Source organism: Lynx rufus, unplaced genomic scaffold, assembly GCF_022079265.1.
Source record: "Lynx rufus isolate CCGP_SWC_20201006 ecotype Redwood Valley unplaced genomic scaffold, mLynRuf1.p SCAF_8, whole genome shotgun sequence".
Classification (NCBI taxonomy): domain Eukaryota; kingdom Metazoa; phylum Chordata; class Mammalia; order Carnivora; family Felidae; genus Lynx; species Lynx rufus.
Window position 1 is genome coordinate 38,714,015 of NW_025814896.1, and position 19,153 is coordinate 38,733,167.

General features: G+C 43.1%; 1 protein-coding gene across 1 annotated transcript in view; it reads left to right on the top strand.

Annotated features, from left to right (window-relative positions):
* The window catches only part of SPTLC3 (serine palmitoyltransferase long chain base subunit 3), a 129,751-nt gene that overhangs the window by 96,797 nt on the left and 13,801 nt on the right, over nt 1–19,153 (top strand). The gene's annotated exons all lie outside the window — the stretch shown is intronic.

Genomic DNA, 19,153 nt, shown 5'->3' on the forward strand with positions numbered 1-19,153 from the left:
CCTTCCTTAAACTTCTCTCTGTCTCCCTTCTGCCTTATCAATCTGCCCCCTTCTCAGATATATACCTTTGTCTTCACCCAATTTGTAAAATCAATTTGTACAAACCCAATTTGTACGTGATATATAATAACCCATAGTACAAAAATACACTAGCACACACAGAAAAAGAAAGAAATGCTTTTTCTTAAGCAAAGAAAACTTTCTAATTCACCTCTTAACATGATCTGCAAAGTTGGATAATTTTGTGTGATCAGTTCCGTTAAAATGAAGCAAACAGCGGTATGTGTTTGCCTGTGCCTGCTTGGGGCCGTCACTTGTGTTTCCCTGGAAACAAGCCAGAGGTTGGGAAGGGGTTGGTTACCACTGCCCACTTGAGGATATGTGGACAGAACACACACGACAACTTCCCAGTCATTTTGCAGACATTTGGGTCACCACAGCCAAAGTGTGTTTCTTTGCTCAAGCCAAAGGAGCTTAATCGTCTCTTTGAAAAATTGTTTCATCAAAGCCTTTTGGAACTCTCCTTCTATCTCTTAGATACAGCTTACAGAGCTTCTACTACATATCACAGTGGGGATACAATGATGAATAAGGCAGTCTTGCTGCCAGGCAATCGAGTGAGTGCATTTATGGAAGTAGCAGATTATCCTGGCCCCAGGACTGGTCCCTGAGCCATAAAATCCATGTGCCCCCCCCACCTCCCAGCTGGTGGGAAGCCCTCCATTGTTGAGTGCAACCTTCCAAGCCTCCTGCTTCAGTACAAGCATGGGGAGATCCATTTCCCAATTTTATTAAAACAGCAGAGTACTTTATTCACATACAAATTTTACCCAGAAGTCTCCTATATACAACAGATCGGAACAGGGCTGAGCTGGTTGAAGTTGTGTCTCTACCTACCTTCATGCTGGCAGCCCCCGAGGTCCTAGTGCTCCCCAGGACACTGGTTTGAAAATCCCCGAGATAGACCTTTACTTTTCACTAAAACAGGAAAATGGCTTGCAGAAAGATTTTCTTCTTCCATGTAAAATGCAGTGATTGATTGTTCTCCAAAGTCTCTTCCAACCTTGTCTTTGGGGTTTTATGATTCTGTCTCTTGTTGAATCGTCTGCGTGCAAAGGAAATAAAAATCCAATCTAGGGAGTCCATGTGGTGCAATGGTTAAAGGCATAAACTGAAAGCTGCTACCTGGATGTGACTCCTGGGATGCTATTTACTCTTGCTTTAACAAGTGATTTAACTTATCTGTTCACCTCTGAGCAAGTTTACCTCCCAATGTGTTGTTCCTCCCACTGTAAAATTAGGAAAATCATATTGATTGAGCTCATGTTTCTGTGAAAATTAGGTAAATTAAGATATATAAAATTCTTAAAATTATGTCTGAAAACAATTATTTAGTGACCATCTTATAATTGCTCACTACTGTTATTTGCTATTATTATTGAGGTGTTCAAATCTCAGGTGATAAGTATTTGGACCACATCCAGGGATGCTATAGAAAGATTCTTATGATGGAAGAGAGGTAAGACTAGATGTCCTCCAAGGCCCTGGATTAGTCAGGATAAGAAGAGTTATGCCACCATAACAAATAAACCCTGAAAATCTCTATGGCTTCCTGGAATCAAAGTTTAGTTCTTGCTCATGCCAAGTCTAATACAAATAGACAACTCTCTGCACAGCTGTCCTCCATGGGGGCAGTGACTCAGGCTACTTGTAGCCTAAGGCTTGGCAGTCTCCTGGCAGAGAACAGAGGAGCATCCGCCTGGAAGAGACACTTACCACCTTGCTTATAGTCCTTTGGCCAAAACTAGGCATATGACCACACCCAAATTTGTGGGAGAGGGAGTTAGTAAATTAAAGGATATGGCATAGATAATCAGATAATCTTTCAACCTTTTAAAACCAAAGCTAGAAATAGAGTTGCTCCCATGTGAGCTGTCCTAGTTGCATGAAAAAAACTGGTCTGGAACCTCTGGCTTCTCAGGAAGCTATATTGATGATCTTCCTGAACTTCATGCATTTATTAATGGAAAACAGTTGTTTGAAATTTAAGCTAAAATACGAGTTAAATGAATTGTCCTACAGTGACAAAAATGGTATTATTTTAAAGGTGAATAACTAGGAGGGGTGCCTGGGGATACCTTGGTTAAGTGTCTGAGTGTTGGTTTTGGCTCAGGTCATGATCTGGTGGTTCATGAGTTTGAGCCCCACATCAGGCTCCACACTGACAGTGCAGAGCCTGCTTGGGATTCTCTCTCTCTCTCCCTCTCTCTCTGCCCCTCCCCTCCTTGTGTTCTCTCTCTCATGTAATGAATAAACTTGAAAGAAAGAAAGAAAGAAAGAAAGAAAGAAAGAAAGAAAGAAAGAAAGAAAAAGAAAGGAAGGAAGGAAAGAAGGAAGGAAGGAAGGAAGGAAGTTATCCAAAAATTAGGAGCACTAATTTCTTAAACCTTTTGGTGTACATGCTCTCAGAGTCAGTTAATTTACATGTACCCAACCTGATAATCATTTCCTTGCCTCCTCTGGATTGGTTTACCTCTCCATCACAGACAGAACTCACTCTGTTTATCTGATCACAGATGAAGATCTGCAGAAAAACCACATTGAAAGATTTGATCATTTGTTCTTTGATAGTCTTCTAGCATCAATTTTTCTTCCTCTGAGGTGGGAGATATTTCCCTTGGTTCTCTCTCTCTCAGCCTTCTAATTAATTAGTTAGTTATTATTCTTTTTACCTCCCAGTTAAACTTTCTCACTTTACTCCTTCTGCCATCTTAATAGGGAAAAGAAAGGAAAAAGAACAGAGAAGGCAATGTGTGGTGTCTGTTTTCTAAGAGCCAAGATGGGAGGACCCAAGGGGAAAGACAGGACAATTTCTTTTCAAAGGGATGAACAAAGGAAAGTAGTAGAAAAGAAAATTGACAGAATCATCAGCCAAGTTTCAGATGGTTCTGCCTGATACATCTTTTGAAGAATTCAAAGGCACCAGTGAATATTCATGCTGGCCTCATTTACAACAATGCCTGCTTTAAATGAAATGAATAGGACAGGTTGGGAATATTGCATTAACTCACCCCTTTCTGCTGAGATATACGGACACTCGGGGTAAAGTTGCCCGGAGCTCAAAGGGATGCACTATGTCATGCCAGAGCTGCCTTACAGGATCTGAGAAAGAGAGTCAGGCTCCGAGCCTTCATCTTTGGCCCACTCCACTGCAACTGTGATTGGAGCCTTTCAAGGCTTTGTTTCAGGTTGAGTTTGGGGAGCAGTTGGCCAGATCTGTCCCTTGATGAATATCTTCACTTTAATCTGCAATGCAAAGCCATAGGCTTCAAAGAGAGGCAAGCTACAGGAATAAGGTCAGTGTTCCTTTGAAGCCAAAGTTCAAAGATGAAATAGCAGTCTCAGTGAAATGACAATGTTTATGCACAGCCACCTTCACTCTGCAGCCAGGCTGCTCCTGGAGTTAATGCACACAGGCTGAGGGGCTGCAGGCCATGCATGCATTCCACATGCACCAAGGCCCTTTTAATCTCCTGGCCTGTCACATCGTGCTGCACAATAAGCCCAAAGTGGAGATTTGGTTTCTCCATCCTAATGGTGGTTGGGTGGTCCATAAGCCAAGTCGATGCTGTAAGCCCCTTAAAGGCAAGAAATGTGTCTTGAATTAATCTGGTGTTCCTGTGAGTGTCAGACCCGGTGCTCGGCTTAATAAATACGTCATGATTCACCTTCCATCTCACTGGGCTCCTCGATTTCAGGTCAGTGTTTATGCTAAACGAGATCTAGAGGATGTTTATCTCACAGGACTGGAAGCCTGGAATCCATTCCACACCCATGCGGCAGCTGGAGGGATCACTCAGTATTTGGGACCCTCTGTACCTGACACCACTTTTGAAGGGGTCCGGAAAGATTGCAGCTTGATCATTCTCTTCACCTAGCCGTGGCATAAGCCACCATGGGAGGCTAAGCCCCAAACCATAGCAACCCCCCTAAGAAAGCACTGGCAACAACTGTCTTATTATTTATTTAAATCTTTGATTCATATTTTTTTAATTAATCAGTAATATTCTTTTTGTACTTCCAATCTTGGCCTCCTTCTGCACTCTCCCTTTCCCCACCCTGGGTAATCTTTGCCTTCTCAGAGAATATAGAGGGTGTATCTCATGGAGGATTAAGGGTGTGCGCTCTGGAGCAGCTGGTGGCTCAGTCGGTTAAGCTTCTAACTTCAGCTCAGGTTATGATCTCGAGGTTCACAAGTTCAAGCCCTGTGTCAGGCTCTGTGCTGACAGCTCAGAGCCTGGAGCCTGCTTCGGATTGTGTGCTCCCTCTCTCTCTCTGTCCCTCCCCTGCTTGTGCTCTCTGTCTCTCAAAAATAAAAAAAAGTTAAAAAAAAAAAATGGGTGTGTGCAATCTGCGGCCAGACTGCATATAGCCCAGTCTCCCTGCCACTCTTGTTCTGTGACCGGCAAGCTACTTAGTCTTGCTTAGCTTTGGTCCCTTATCTTTAATTGGGGTCATACATAGGCATAAATAATGTGAGGGACTTAGCACGATGCTTGATACATAGTAAATACTCAATTAAAGCTAACAGTTACTATTATTTTAACTCATCTGCTTTCTGTCCTCCAAATTTTCAATAGTTTTTACTCATTCTAGGATTCTGCCTTTCTCTTAGACCTCCACCTACTCCATCAGCAAATCCCACAGCACATCCTTTGATGTATGTCCAGAATCTGGTCCCTTCTTGCCAGCCCCAACTCTACCTGTCAGCTCCCACCTGGATTACTGGAGTATCCTCCTGAATATTCTTTCCATTCTGCTCTTGCCTTTTGATGACTTGTTTTCCATACAGAAACCAAAGCAATCTTTTAAAGAAATGTAACTCAGAATACCCCTAGTGCAAAACTATTCATTGCTTCCCATCTTACTGGAGTGTGGAGGTCAGAATGTGTTCTTCAAGGCTTCTCCTGATAAGGTCTTCTGTTTTCCCACCATCTTTCCACCATCAGTCCACTCCAAGCAGCTGGCATCCTCATTCTTCAGGGAACGGCTCCTGCATTGGGTCTTTGCCCTTGTTGGTCTCTCCAGACCAGCATTTCTGACCAATATCTGTGTGGCCCACTCCCTTACATTTCTGGCATCTTTGCCAAACATCAGCTGTGAGGGGAGCGACGCTATCCTAAACTACACTCTCTCCTTACCTTGCTTTAGTGTCCATGGCATTTATGAGCACTGAAAAATTACATATGCATCTCCTCATTTTTCGTTTTCCCTCATTAGAATGTAAATTCCAGGTGAACAAGCATTTTGTCCATTTTATTCATTACACTGAGAATAGTGCCTGGCAGTTACAGTTTCTCAACAAATACTTGTTCAAATACAGAATCCTCTCTTTCCCTTTTAGCCCAGCAAATAAATGACTAGTCTCCACATCTCTGTGCTTGATTCTCTCCCTCCCCACCTTCTATAGGCACTGCCTCTTTTCTCAGGGATGTTCATTTCCTTCATCCTAAAAAGTTTTCCCTTATCCCTTCCTCTTCCGACAGCAAGCAAGTTGCCTGTCTTCCATTGCTACAGACCTTCCTGAAACACTGACTGGTTCTGCCTGCTTCCCCTCCTCCTCCCCACTCATTTTTCAACAACTTCATCTCATCCTCTGCCCATTTCCATGGACTCTGCTCCCTCCAAGGTCACCCCTGCTCGCCTACTCCACTGGCCCTTCCCCAGCCAGACTGGTCTGACCTCTCTACCTCTTCTTCTCTTTGCAGTCTACCCTTAGTTATGCAGACACTCTTCTTTTCTGGTTCCTTTTTTATTTTTCTGTCTGTTCTCCCCCCCCCCTTTTCTCTCTCTCTCTTTTAGGGCTTTTTTATTTATTTTTAAGAGAGAGGCAGAGAACAAGAAGGACAGGTGCAGAAAGAGAGGGGGAGAGAGAATCTGAAGCAGGCTCTGAGGTGTCAGCCCAGAGCCCAGTTCGGGGCTGGATCCCATGAACTGCAAGATCATGACCTGAGCCGAAACCAAGAGTCAGATGCTTAACAGACTGAGCCGCCCAGGCACCCCCCACTTCCCTTCTCTGTTAGACATGTTCCCTGTCTTCATTTGCCAGAATTTCATCCTCTGTTTTCTTTACATTTCCCTCTGCATAAGCACACCCCCCCACACACCCTATCCTTTCCCTTATGCAGAAACATGGGTCTCAGATCTGAGCCTGTATCATAATCACCTGGAGAGATAGTGGAAATGGATTGCCAACAGTTTCTGACTCAGAAATGCTTGTTGCACGTCTCACAAGCTTCCAAGCAATGCTGATACTGTGGCCCCAGGGACCACACTTTGAGAATCACAGCTGTATGATGATCTGTAGTCATTTTCTCCCTCCCATCGGATTCTCCCATCACTCCCTGAAACATGAAGTGATGATAGGTGACACGTAAACAACCTTTTCAGACATTGGTGACATTATAATTAGAATATAAACGTAATGAGCAAAGCTAGATGTAGACATAGGGCAAGAAACCCACGAAAGAGGCTTGACCATGGTGGGCAAGTTCAATGCTGAGATGGCTGATATTAAATATTCAAAGATTTCTGCTTGACTCTTTTGATGAAAAGATGTCCCAGAACAGATATTTTATCATCATCTGTATTATGGCCAATGCACAATTAGGGCTTAGCACATTTCTTTTTAATTCAACTTGGAGAATATGTTTTGGAAGCCTACTATGTATCAGGCACTGTGCTTACCACCAGTGATATGAAGATGATGGTTTCTATTCATAAGAAATCCACAATCCATTAGTGCCTGATAGCCAAGGGCTTTGTGCCCTCATGAGATACTTGTGCTCACAATAGCCTCTCCCTTAAACTTGTGCTTCCATATAACTTTTTGAAGTACATAAAGTCATTAAGAGTTCATGATCACAATACTGATTATGGTGTTTGATTTGATAGTAGACATCTGACAGAGAGACTGCCATTTCTCTAATAATTCGTGTCCAAACCTTGGGTTGGACAAGGTACAATAATTACTTCAAGTCTTAGTGCATCTTCAATAGGTGGAATCCATTTGGTGAGAAAGGAGATCCCCAATGGGCAACTGCTAAGTTTAAATTAAATTATGACAAATGAAGTTTAATAAGTTAAAATAAATTATGACGAAGTATTTCATATTCATAACTTGGGAAGAATGGCTTTTCCTGTAAATACATGGGGTCTGCTTGACTTTGCACTATAATTGTCAGCCTCCTATTGGCTACTCATGTCCCTGCTGTGATTGTTACAATTTTAATGACATGGTGTGGAAATGATATTGACACTCTTCTAAATAAACATGGTCTACTCAACCTGATATATCTATTGAATATCAGACTAAGATTTTGGAATACCTTCAATTTCAGGTCAGGATGAAATAGCAACTATATTCTTATCAAGCACTTACTTGCCTCCTTGCCAACCCGCAGCCTATAGACCAATTTATCCAAATATCTAAGTTTAATCCAGACATGTAATATTTTTACTTTTTATGGAAATCAATTTTTTTGATATAAAACTTAACCAGAGATAGGAATAATTTTGGAACAATTCTAGCTATAATTAACAAGTCAGTACTTAAATTTGAATCATTCCATTGGCTAACTCAGTTCTTATTTCACCAAAATGACTTGTGGTAAAATCATAATATCCATGATGTAACCATCCTTCTCCCTTCTGGTTCTTCAGGGCTAGGCTGTTGAGATGGTCACCAACTTTTTGAATCACAAAATGTCTTTTTGCTATCATATGTGTGGAAATATTTGATGTTTATAATTGAGTGGCCAGTAGTATCCCTAGAAATGAAAACAATAGTGTGAAAACAATTTTTACTTACAAGAAAAAATAAAGACAGAATACCAATTCGTAATGTATAATACCCAATTTCAGTAGACTACACCTTTATTATTGTTAATAAAATATCCTATGCTTATACAATAAAGTTAAGAAAAATGAAATTCTCTTTTGTTCTTCAAAGTCATACTTGTCCCTTTTTACCCTTAAACAGGGAGTTTCGGGGTAACAGCAGAGATGTGTCTGGATACTGTGTAGGTAGAGGAAAAACTAAAAGTAAAATTAAGATGAAATAATAAGGGGTGCCTGGGTGGCTCAGTCGATTAAGTGTCCCACTTTGACTCAGGTGATGATCTCGTGGTTTGTGAGTTTAGCCCCAAGTCGGGCTCTGTGCTGACAGCTTAGAGCCTGGAGCCTGCTTCAGATTCTGTGTGTCTCCCTCTCTCTGCCCCTCCCCTGCTCGTGCTCAGTCTCTCTCTCTCTCAAAAATAAATATTAAAAAAAAAGATGAAACAATGATTTACGTTCTTCTTGGAAATAAGGCAATTCATCATACCGGATCCTCAAAAAGATGGGAATTTCACAGGATGGGTTTTTTTTTGTTTGTTTGGTTGTTTTTTTTAATTTTTTATTAATTTTTTTTAACATTTTTATTTTTGAGAGACAGAGAGAGAGTATGAGCAGGGGAGGGGTAGAGATAAAGGGAGACACAGAATCCCAAGCAGGCTCCAGGCTCTGAGATGTCAGCACAGAGTCTGACACGGGGCTCAAACCCATGAACCATTATTAGATCATGACTTCAGCTGAAGTCAGATGCTTAACCAACTGAGCCACCAAGGCACCCCTCAACAATAGGGTGTTTTATCTTTTTAATTTAATATGTTTTCTAAATTGTTTAAAGTTTGAGAGAGAGAGAGAGTGAACACACACACACACACACACACACACACACACACACTCATGTGTGGGGGAGGGGCAGAGAGAGGAAGAGACAGAATCCCAAGTAGGCTCCACGCTGTCAGGCAGACCCCACTGTGGGGCTCAAACTCATGAACCATGAGTTTGTGACCTGAGCTGAGATCAAGATTTAGACGCTCAACCAACTGAGCCACCCAGGCACCACTAATTTAATATATTTTCTGAATATAGTACACAGACATTATTACTACAAAAGATAACACAGCCACAATATTACTCATATCCTTCCTTGATCATATTAGATACTACCAATCAAACTTAGATATTATCAAAATCATTACCTCAATTCTCCACTTTCAATACGAATAAAAAGCTTAAGAAGCCTAACAGAGCATGGAAACCTAGGTTTTGGTGAATTTGAGCAATAAGGCTAAGGAAGGATGGGGACACTGAATCTGCAAATGGAAGCTAAGTACCTCCAGCCATTGTGCCAATACAGGAAATTCTTCCTCAAGCTGGCCTCCTTTGCCTGTCGGCAAATCAAAACAGTGATGGGCCCAGGATCTGAGAAGGAAGTATTAAATAGACACGCTCCCCAACAGAGGGCCTCCTGACACTAAATCTTTCTGAGATTTTTATTTCCTGCATGACTTGGGAAGTATTCAAATAACGTTCCATCTGTGAAGAAGTCCTTACCTGGGCCTCAGAACTCTGCACATCCCATGCTGCCTTTGGCAGGGTTGGGGAATGAAGGCTCTCAGCTAATGGGGTCGCTCTCCTTTTCCCTCTGAGTATCAGCCTCTGGGATGGAGAGGCTCTCCGTGCCTGAAATGAGGAGGGGATGTCTTTTAAATCTACATTTGGTTATATTTTTTTAATGTTTATTTATTTTTGAAAGAGAGAGAGCGGGGTGGGGGGAACAGAGAGAGAGGGGGACAGAGGATCCTAAGTGGTCTCTGTGCTGACAGCAGAGAGCCCAGCCCAATGCAGGGTTCAAACTCATGAACCGTGAGATCATGACCTGAGCTGAATTTGGATGCTTAAATGATTGAGCCACCCAGACACCACTACATTTGATTATACCATGGTGTCACTATTTTATGGTAACATTGTTTATTCTAAAATTAAAATTGGGTAGTCTGTCCCTTCATTGCAAAATCCCCAGTTCTATTCACTGAGAATATCTGAGGGGCTAAAGATGACTGGTTTCTATGCAAAAAGCAACAGCTAATGGAAAAGGAGCATACATTCTGTTAGTTGAACGAGTTTAGATTATGTTCAAAATCACAGATAAGTCAAAAATTGTCACTGATAAAATTTGTCTTAGCCTGACAAATCTATCTTCAAAATGAAAGAAAACAATTGGGACTTTCTCTGATTCCCCGGAGGCTTGCCACATTTCCTCATGTTGATTCCTCGACCACCATACAGGACCTTCCTTGCTCCGGACCCCAGACACAAATGCCCTTATGCTTTCTGCCATTCCAGCTCATCTCTCAGAACAGTCTCAGAACCAAACTCAGGGTCTTGAAATGGGGGTTCATGCTGGAGTGACCTTTCTAACTCCTGCCACCAACCCAGAGGGATCTCCCCTAACCACCCTTTCTAAAATATCACCCTCTTCTTTGTGGGTTACTCACCTGTTCTGCACCATGTTTCTTCATAGCACTTGCACCACCTGGAATTGTATACTTGCTTCCCTGGTTATCATCTGTCTCCCTCAGGAGAACACAAATGCTGTGAGGGCAAGGACACTGTCCCCGGCCCCAAGCAATACATGTTGACTGAATGAATGACTGCATTCAGTGTAAGCTTTGGCCATATCCCATCAACTATTCACCAGGAATTGGTAGCTTCTTTATGTGTGTTCATGATGTTTCCTCTCTCTGGAAGGTGTTCATCTCTCCCCACAACCCACTTATACCCATTCTTTATCTCCTAACCCCTATTCAGCCTTCTAAGCCCTATCTCAATGACTGCAGTCAGAAAATATTCCTTCCCTCCTCCATCTCCTGCAATTTTCCCCTCCTCCAATGTTAGTCACACACTCCCAACCCAGCCCTCCAAGTAGTTAGTGATTGGTTAATTAATTGTGCCTTAAGTATCAAATATGTAAGTGAATGAATAGATTTGGGGCCATGCAGATTTCCTGGACAAGGCTTAGAATCTAATCACCACCTATCAACAATTATGATATCGTTTCTTTATAGGTTACCTATAGAATTACTTTGGTTCAAATACTGGAGTTAGAATCACTTCCTTGACAAGTACATGTGTGGACTAAATCTAGAGTTCCTTTTCTATTCTTTTGATAAATGAATGTTTTTATATTATTACATATACTAAGACTTTGTCTAGACACCATTGAATACAGAGGTGAGTAAGCTGGGTAATTCAAGCCAATGATACCCAAAAAGCAGAAGTAAAAAATGGAGTTTTTCCTTTAATTATACAAGCAGTTAGCTGAATCCCTTACTTAACATTTCCTATGGAGACATCCAAAGCTCAAAAGTGCATGTGACTTTTTTATACACAGTAATCAGCAAGACCTGGCCACCAGCTAATCCTCTCCATCCAAGGCAAAGTACATATCTAAAATAGAGAAGAGTAGGTTGATTCTTAGGCATCCAAAATGGCATTTTCCACTGAATATGCTGGAGGGACCCCCATCTCTTCCCTCCTCCATCTTAATGATGATTTGCACTTAGGATCTTTTTCAATCAAGAAACTTCATGTTTTCATGGCATTACTTGGTGACTAGTAATGAGAGGTTGAGAAACTAAAATTCCTGCAGAAAAATTACAGTTTCCCTTTACACCATAGAGTCAATGAAAAGTAGAGGAGTGTTAGGATTTTAAATCCTTGAAAGTTTTCATGGTATATACAGTCTTATAAGGCTAGTGTTAGTTAAAGTAATTCATTCTTGTAACAGATAAGTCCCAATATATTAGTGACTTAACACAATAGAAATTTATTTTTTGGCCATATAAAGTCCAAAATGGGTGTTCCTGTTGGACAGGTAGTTCTCTTCCAGGAATCCAGCCTCCTTCCATCTTGTCGCTTCTCCAGCTTCAACATATGGCTTCCAAGCTTGCCACTGAAGAGGAAGGAGAATAGAGCATGGTGTATATAATGTTTTTATGGGCCATGACTGGAAAGGCACATTTCATTTCTGCCCACATTCTATTGGCCATAACTCTATTGGCCACATGACCTTGCCTGACCACAAAGGAGCCACGGAAATGAAGTAACTGTCTGCCTAGAAGGAAATGGGTTCAGTGAATAGCTAGCCAGTCTTTGCCACAGTACTTAACCTCAGTCCAGGACATTCTTTCCCCAGACTTTTGATGGATGTATACTGTAGGAAGACACTGTATACTTTAGACAGTTTCCCAGTCTTTCTCTATTGACTTAGTAAATAAACTCTTGACCAGGAATGGAATAAAAGTAGCTAAGAAAAGAAGAAAAACAAAGTCCAAAGAACCGAAGATGAACCTCTTTCCCTTTTATAGGGACTCTCAGAGCTCTGAGTCTGGATTTTAGTACAACCATTTCTGCTTCTTTTGCACAGAACCTAGTCCCAGGCCATGGCAGTTATCAAGAACATTATCATTATTATGTTGCTAAATTCCTCAATACTGTGCACTTTTTGGAGACAGAAAATGGACCCTGGGCATAATGCTTCTCCAGGAGAAATTAAAATGGCATGAAATTGGTACAGCTCTGGACATCAGGCCAGAACAGAGAAGAATGTATATTTTGGAAATAGTAACATATTCCCAGACAAGTAGGACTTTTTTTTTTTTTTTTTTGGAATGGGAAATGTGATGAGACAGAATATTGTTAAGTTGCAATTTAAAAAGTGCAGTTTATACACATGAACCGATTTAGGCTAGTTATCTAAAATGGATGTGTTCATTTTGAGTCACCCCAACCCTGCCACACAGCCACCCTTGGGTTCTTTGGGGACCATGAACTCAAAGGGGGCTAGTAGTTCTGAACAAGCACTGAACCTCTGATGCTCATCATACCAGCACCCAGCAGTTGGCTGGTCAATGTGACTCATCACAAGAGGTGACTGAATTCTGTGCAGGCAGAGAAATAAAACTAGAGCATTCATATCAACATTGAGTTCATATGAATATACGATCCTGCCCAACTTCTCTTGAGGCATTTCATCTACTTTGAGAAGCACTAGTTCACGTATATTATCTCTACATGGGTAAGTTCACACCAGATCATTCATACTGGCCCATATCTGAAATTTGAAAAAAAAAAAATCTGAAGGCTTAAACTCTATTTTTTATTCAACTTTTAGGAAAAAGAGGAATAAAATGGCAAGGTCTTTCAAGGAAATTCATTAATTTCCTTTTTTTTTTTTTAACCCTCTGAAGAGATAAAGGGATCTAAAGATAAAGGGAAAAAAAGTGAGGCTTATCATATCATGCATTTGAACTGAAAAATACAAGCATGCCTCATCTTTAAATCATTTTGTATGGATTAATTCCTTCATCCTGGTCATTTGTGAACTTCTATCATGAGATTGGCAGGTGAGGTGTTGACCTTGCTTCTAACCCCACGTGGACTTGGAGAAAGTGGCACCCGTGCCTTCCAGCTGTGACCTTGGACCTTTGCTCTGGGTCCTGGAACAGGGCACACATATTTTTACACTTGAGTTTGATAGGTTTAAAAATGGGAGTGACTAAACTGGGAAGATTTAGCGTTGGGGAGGGGGAGCGGGAGGACTAGGTGACAGCAGTTTGCTCTCCAGTCAAACTTTCTCACTTTCTTACTGCTTGTATTTGACATGAGATCCATTCACAAATTCCCCTTATATACTGTTGCTTTTCTTCAGTGCTGTGTGGGAGCTGAAAACTACCCTAATCCATCCACATCATCAAGCTCATCTGGGGCTGTTCTTACTAATATACTCTTCAGCAGGAATTCTGTTTCTTCCTCAAAGGAGGAAGAGGCAGGGAAAACCAAAAAAGAACTCTGGTTGGGGCAAAGAAATTCTAATAATTAGATATGGGGTTTTAAAAGGTCTCTCACTTCTTAGCACCTACCGGGGGCAGAGAGCAGACAGAAAAGTCAGCCTTCCTACAGTTTCTCTTCCCCCCTCAAACCTGGCAACATGCTGTTAGCTCTGTCTCTTGGAAGTCCCTCAGTGAATGCCAGAGGAGTGCACAGAGAACCCACCTGGAACGGGGCCATCAGAGGGCCCCGGCATTGTTGAGGGAGGAATTAGCTGCTGCTTCCTGAAGATATGTGCTTGGTTACCCGCTGGGGACCAGACAGGGGTAGAGAAAGAGACTTGGGGCTTTCTGTGTTTTCTAAAGGTTTCAGGCCACTGGCATTTCAGCAACAGCTAATACAAAACAGATGGCCAGGCGCTACGCTCCGCTGGCTTTCAACTGAGGGGCTGCCTCCATCGTGATTAATCACCTGTGCTGGGGGGTAAAAAGTCCTACCTGGCCTTTTTGTATGCATGGACCTCAGGTTGGGGTGAGCGAGCGAAGTGACAGGCATCGCCTCTCTGCCCTGGTGCTGCTTATGTGTACGTAGGACAACGTGCATTTATCCAATAAACACAGAGTGAGCCAGCAAACTGAACTCCAGCGAGCAGAGGAAGCTGGTCTGGTTGTGCAGGAGTGGCTCGCAAAACCCACCCCTTTGTTATTTCACCTTAGGAGTTAGGCAAGGGTAGAGGTTTAGGGCAGCTCAGTAAATTCTGCACTTGCTTGGAGGCCTTAAAACATTTCCCTAGCAAGAGTGTAAAGAGAATCTGTGTGTCTTTTAGATGGCACTGGGGCAGAAGGTTAGTGTGGCCACTTCCTTCCACCCTCCCCACAAACAAGATATCCTTTTACACTGTGAGCCCTACAGAAGCTTCCTCTTCGCTTTTGTCTCCTCTGTGTGGCTGGACTCTGAGATGGGGGAGTTTGTGATGGAGCGCACATGAAATTCCATGTTAGCTCAGCACAACAGGAGAAGGAAAGAACATGATTCCAGCTGTAGCATCTTAGAGGGTGAAGGGGAGCTGCTGTTCCACATTGATCCTTGTTTTTCCACTGGGTCATTTTCAGCCAAGCAGCAAAAACTCCCAAATGCAGCCGATGCCATGCCCCAGCCCCTCTCTTGTCAGGACAAGTTGCAGAGAAAACCAGCTATGCTACCAGCCACAGCTGGGGAGGATTAAGCAGGTGGATTTGTGCCTGGAGAAGCCCAGCGTGTGCTCGGGGCTAGAAAGAATGAATGTATTAGTTTTCTATTTCTGCATAACAAATGACCACAAATTTAGCGGCTTAAAACAACATCATTTATTATCTCAGTCTCCTTGGGTCAGGAGTTGGGGCACAGTTTGTTCTCTGCTCAAGGTTCTCACCAGGCCAAATCAAGGTGTCTGCAGCTGGCCTCTTTTCTGGAGCTCAGGTTCCTCTCCCAAGCTCACATGTTTGTGGCAGACTCTAGTTTGGGGGGTTGCGAGAAGGAGGTCCCCATTTCCTTGCCAGCTGTGAGCCAGACCCTCTCCACTCCTAGAGACTGCTTGAACTCCTTACCATGCAGCCCTCTCCACCTCAAAACCAACAGTGGAGAATCTCCTTCACATCAGATGCCCTTCTCCTCGAATCTCTTTCTTCAGGGAGAGCCCAGTCCCTCCTATGGGCTCGCTTAATTAGGTCTTTTTTTTTAATGTTTTATTTTTTTCTTGAGAGAGATAGAGAGCATGCAATAGTTGGGGGACAGGAGGGGCAGGGTGCAGAGAGAGAGGGAGACAGAAGATCTGAAGCAGGCTCTGCACTGACAGCAGCCAGCCTGATGCAGGGCTCAAACTCACAAACGGTGTGATCGGTAATGATCTGAGCTGAAGCCGGTCGCTTAACCCACAGAGCCACCCAGGTGCCCCTAACCTAATTAAGTCTTAAACACTGGTTAATGTCCCTGATCCCCACACCGCTCTCTGAGGCTTCCCCAGCAGATACTTGGAAAGCCAGAGGCTTGGATTATGTAGGCAGCTGCCTTGATGGGGCTCCCCGATGGCCACTTTGACTTGCAATGTTTCTCAGAGCCCTTCCAGGAAATCCCATGAACCCAGTTGCTCAGGACCTGTCCTTTGCCACCTCCTTTGCCTTCCCGCCACAGATCAGAACAGTTGCTGACACACACCTCCTCACCCACCTCAGATGTTTGTTGCCACTCTGGCTTCCTACTTGTCCTGCCACTTCCAGTTTTCCCCCTCATCCTAATCCACATGCCACACACCATGAGCTTCCTCTTGCTCAAACCCCTCAGACCATGGCATGCCCTGCTCATGATGCTGCCATGGCTCCCCATTACCCACCAAAACCTTCCAAATCCTAGGGTGGCATTCACCACTATCAGTGGTCTGACTCCACGGGTCTTTCTCATGACTGTGGTGTAAACATTATGGCAAGTGAGTTACCCATTTCCCAGGTGCCCCCCACCTCCAAACAGACACACAAGATCAACAGAATCAATACCCACACTGTAAGTTATGACTTCAACAATGGTTCTTAACTGATGCACAACACAGTTACCCTGGGAATGTTTCTGGAACAGAATACCTACGGGGGGGGGGGTGCTTTACTGTACATATTCTAGAGAAAGAAATATTCCCAGAAGACTCTGGTGTGTTCCTGTGCTTAAGAATCACTGATTTACAAAGTTTCCAGAAGGCCCCAGTCTCCCAAACTACCCTCTTTAATGTGTAGAATTCCGTAATTTGTGACTTGCTAAGATACTGCTCTCTATTTAAATGCAAATTAGCATGAAATCTTATCATTTATTCTGAAGCATTGTTGTGTGAAAACCCTGCTAACTCTGCCTAGATCTGTCTTAAGGCTCTTCCTCTCAATGATCTATTACTTGATATTTGCCCTACCATTAAACCACTTCTTTCCCAACAGCCTCAGAATATTCTTATCTTCTGCTTCACCTTAGCAGCTGGCCTGACTCCTTTACCTAGTGAGTGCTTTTCATTTCTGAAATGTGTGAATCCATGAAGCATAGAATTCACACCTCACCGGACATGAATTTACCAGCTTTTTCCCCATACAGCAGACTTTGATAGACGAGGAAGTACGGCTAGTTTCTGGGTCAGCTGGGTAATGCGTTAATGATCTCCAGCCTCAGTTTCTGTATCTGCAAAGAGGGCCCCAAAACACAATTTCTGGCTCATAATAGGTGTGCAGGACATGTCCATTCTCATGTCTCCTTATGAGTTAAATGCCTGATGGTATATTTGAGCAGCGGGTAGGGAGTGGAGGCAATGGTGTCCTCTTGGGGCCCTTGAAATCAGGCCGTGCAGACCGCTGTCCACCCTTAACGTCCGTCCTCCCTGCTCCTGCATGCATTCCCGGGGGTATGACTGAGGGACCCGAAGAGTCATTGGAACATGAGTATATGACTATAAAACACGCCGTAACCTTGGAATCTGGACATCAAAAGGGAGAGCTTCAGTGCCTGATAAAAATGTGTGTTCCTCTTAGCAAACCACTCCAAACAGTTTTCCCCATCCCACTGGGAAGCTTGTCACTGCTAATGTGATTCTTATGATTCTTGCTGCTCTGTAGCCTCTTGATCTTTCCTGAGATCACTCTGCCCCTAAGTGTGTTGGAAACAAAATGTCCTGTCTGGTGTCCAGAGCTTAAAATAACAGACTGCTGGGTTCCTGCTGTCACACTGACACTTGACTCCAAGGTCTCTCCCCAGTACCAACCCCCCATGCCAGGGGGGAGAAGCCATGGGTGAATGGACAAAGAAGGGGCAAGAGACAAGGAGATTAGTCATTCTCAGGCCATTCAAGCATTCTTTAACATCAGTTTGATTTTTCAGAAAGGTCAACTTCTTAAATTGTGAGAAATATTCTATGGAAACACTCCTCCCATCTCTAAAAACAGGGACAACATTTTCCAAGCAATGCTGCCTAAGGGCATGTTTGAGGTTGTCCATAGACAGTCCGTTGACTGTATTGTGACTGTCACGGTGGTGTGCTAAATAATTTAAGGAGGCAGAGCAGCATTCATTTCTTTATGTGCATTTTTAAAGCCTGAGAAATAACAAAATAAGTCACTATGTGGCATCTGGGCATATTCATGTCTTGTCTGGTAGCCAGGGAGCTTGCAAAATCTGCAGAAAATCGAGAGTGGCACTGGAGCTGGCTCACAAGCTTGTAAAATCCACCTCTTCCTCCTAGTGTTTCAGAGGGAAATGCCTCTCTCTCTCTCTCTCTCTCTCTCTTTTGCATGCCAGTGGTTCAGCAGACAACAAATTTTCCTTCTTTAGCTTTTGACGGGTCATTCGGGGAGTCTCCACCGTCTGTGATGCCTTCTGGCCCTCTGGAGATTGACTTGTCCCAAACATATTTTTGGAAACGCCACAGACGATTGTTTTTATTAGGGGACTGCAAAGCTTTGTAGTGGGATGCTTTGTGTTTTATTTGTTTTCCTTCCCCTGCCCCAGCTGTTTTTGTTTTAACAGCACTGGAGAGAAGGTTAAAGTATTTGTGGCCTCCGTTAACCTAGCCCATCTCTCAAGTTGGCAGAGCTAGAAAGCTGAATGGGTAGAACGGCAGTGTACAGGTCAGCTGCCTGGATGGGTTCATCCATATTTTATCCAGCCTCATGAGAGGGGTGAGGGGGACACTTGGGTTGATCTCAAGTTGAATGAGCACTTTGGAGCAGACAGCTGTCAGGGGAGCAGGTCACCCGCCACAAAATGTACTACCCAAGCACCCAAGCACTGATTAACTGCTGAGATGTAATCGTGCCAAACAAGAGGCCACGACATGTGCCCATTTTTTATTTTCCACATCTAACTGAGAAATAAACATAGGGCACGGCTCTTAACACAGAAATGCATGGCTTTGGGCTTGGACTGGCAATGGTGGCTATTTCTGAGATATCTGAGTCTCCGTGGCTATACCTTGTCAAAAAACAAAATTCATGCCTGGGTCCCATTTCCATAGATACTTATTTAATTGGTCTGGAGTGCAGACCGGGCATGGGATTTTTGCCAACCTGTCCAGGCGATTCTGAGGTGCCATTGAGGTTACTTGGAACTACTTCCCTATGGAAAAAGGTAATTAACCTTTCAAACACCTGCTGCATGCCAGGCACAGTACTAAGCATGTTTCTACATTAACCCCTTTATTTCCACCTATCTTTCTGTGTGATAAGCTTATTTATCTGTATTTTACAGGTAAAACCAAGGTTTTAAGGCCTTAAATTGTCCAGGTGGAGTTTAGTTTTTTAGTCCATTTCACTCCAAAGCCTATTCCTTTTTCAGAGAACCCAGAATATAGCAAAATAAACACTCGTATAAACTCTCCAGAACCCTACATAAGAGATCAGCTCATTTACTTATTTATCTGAGCAGAGACCTTCCC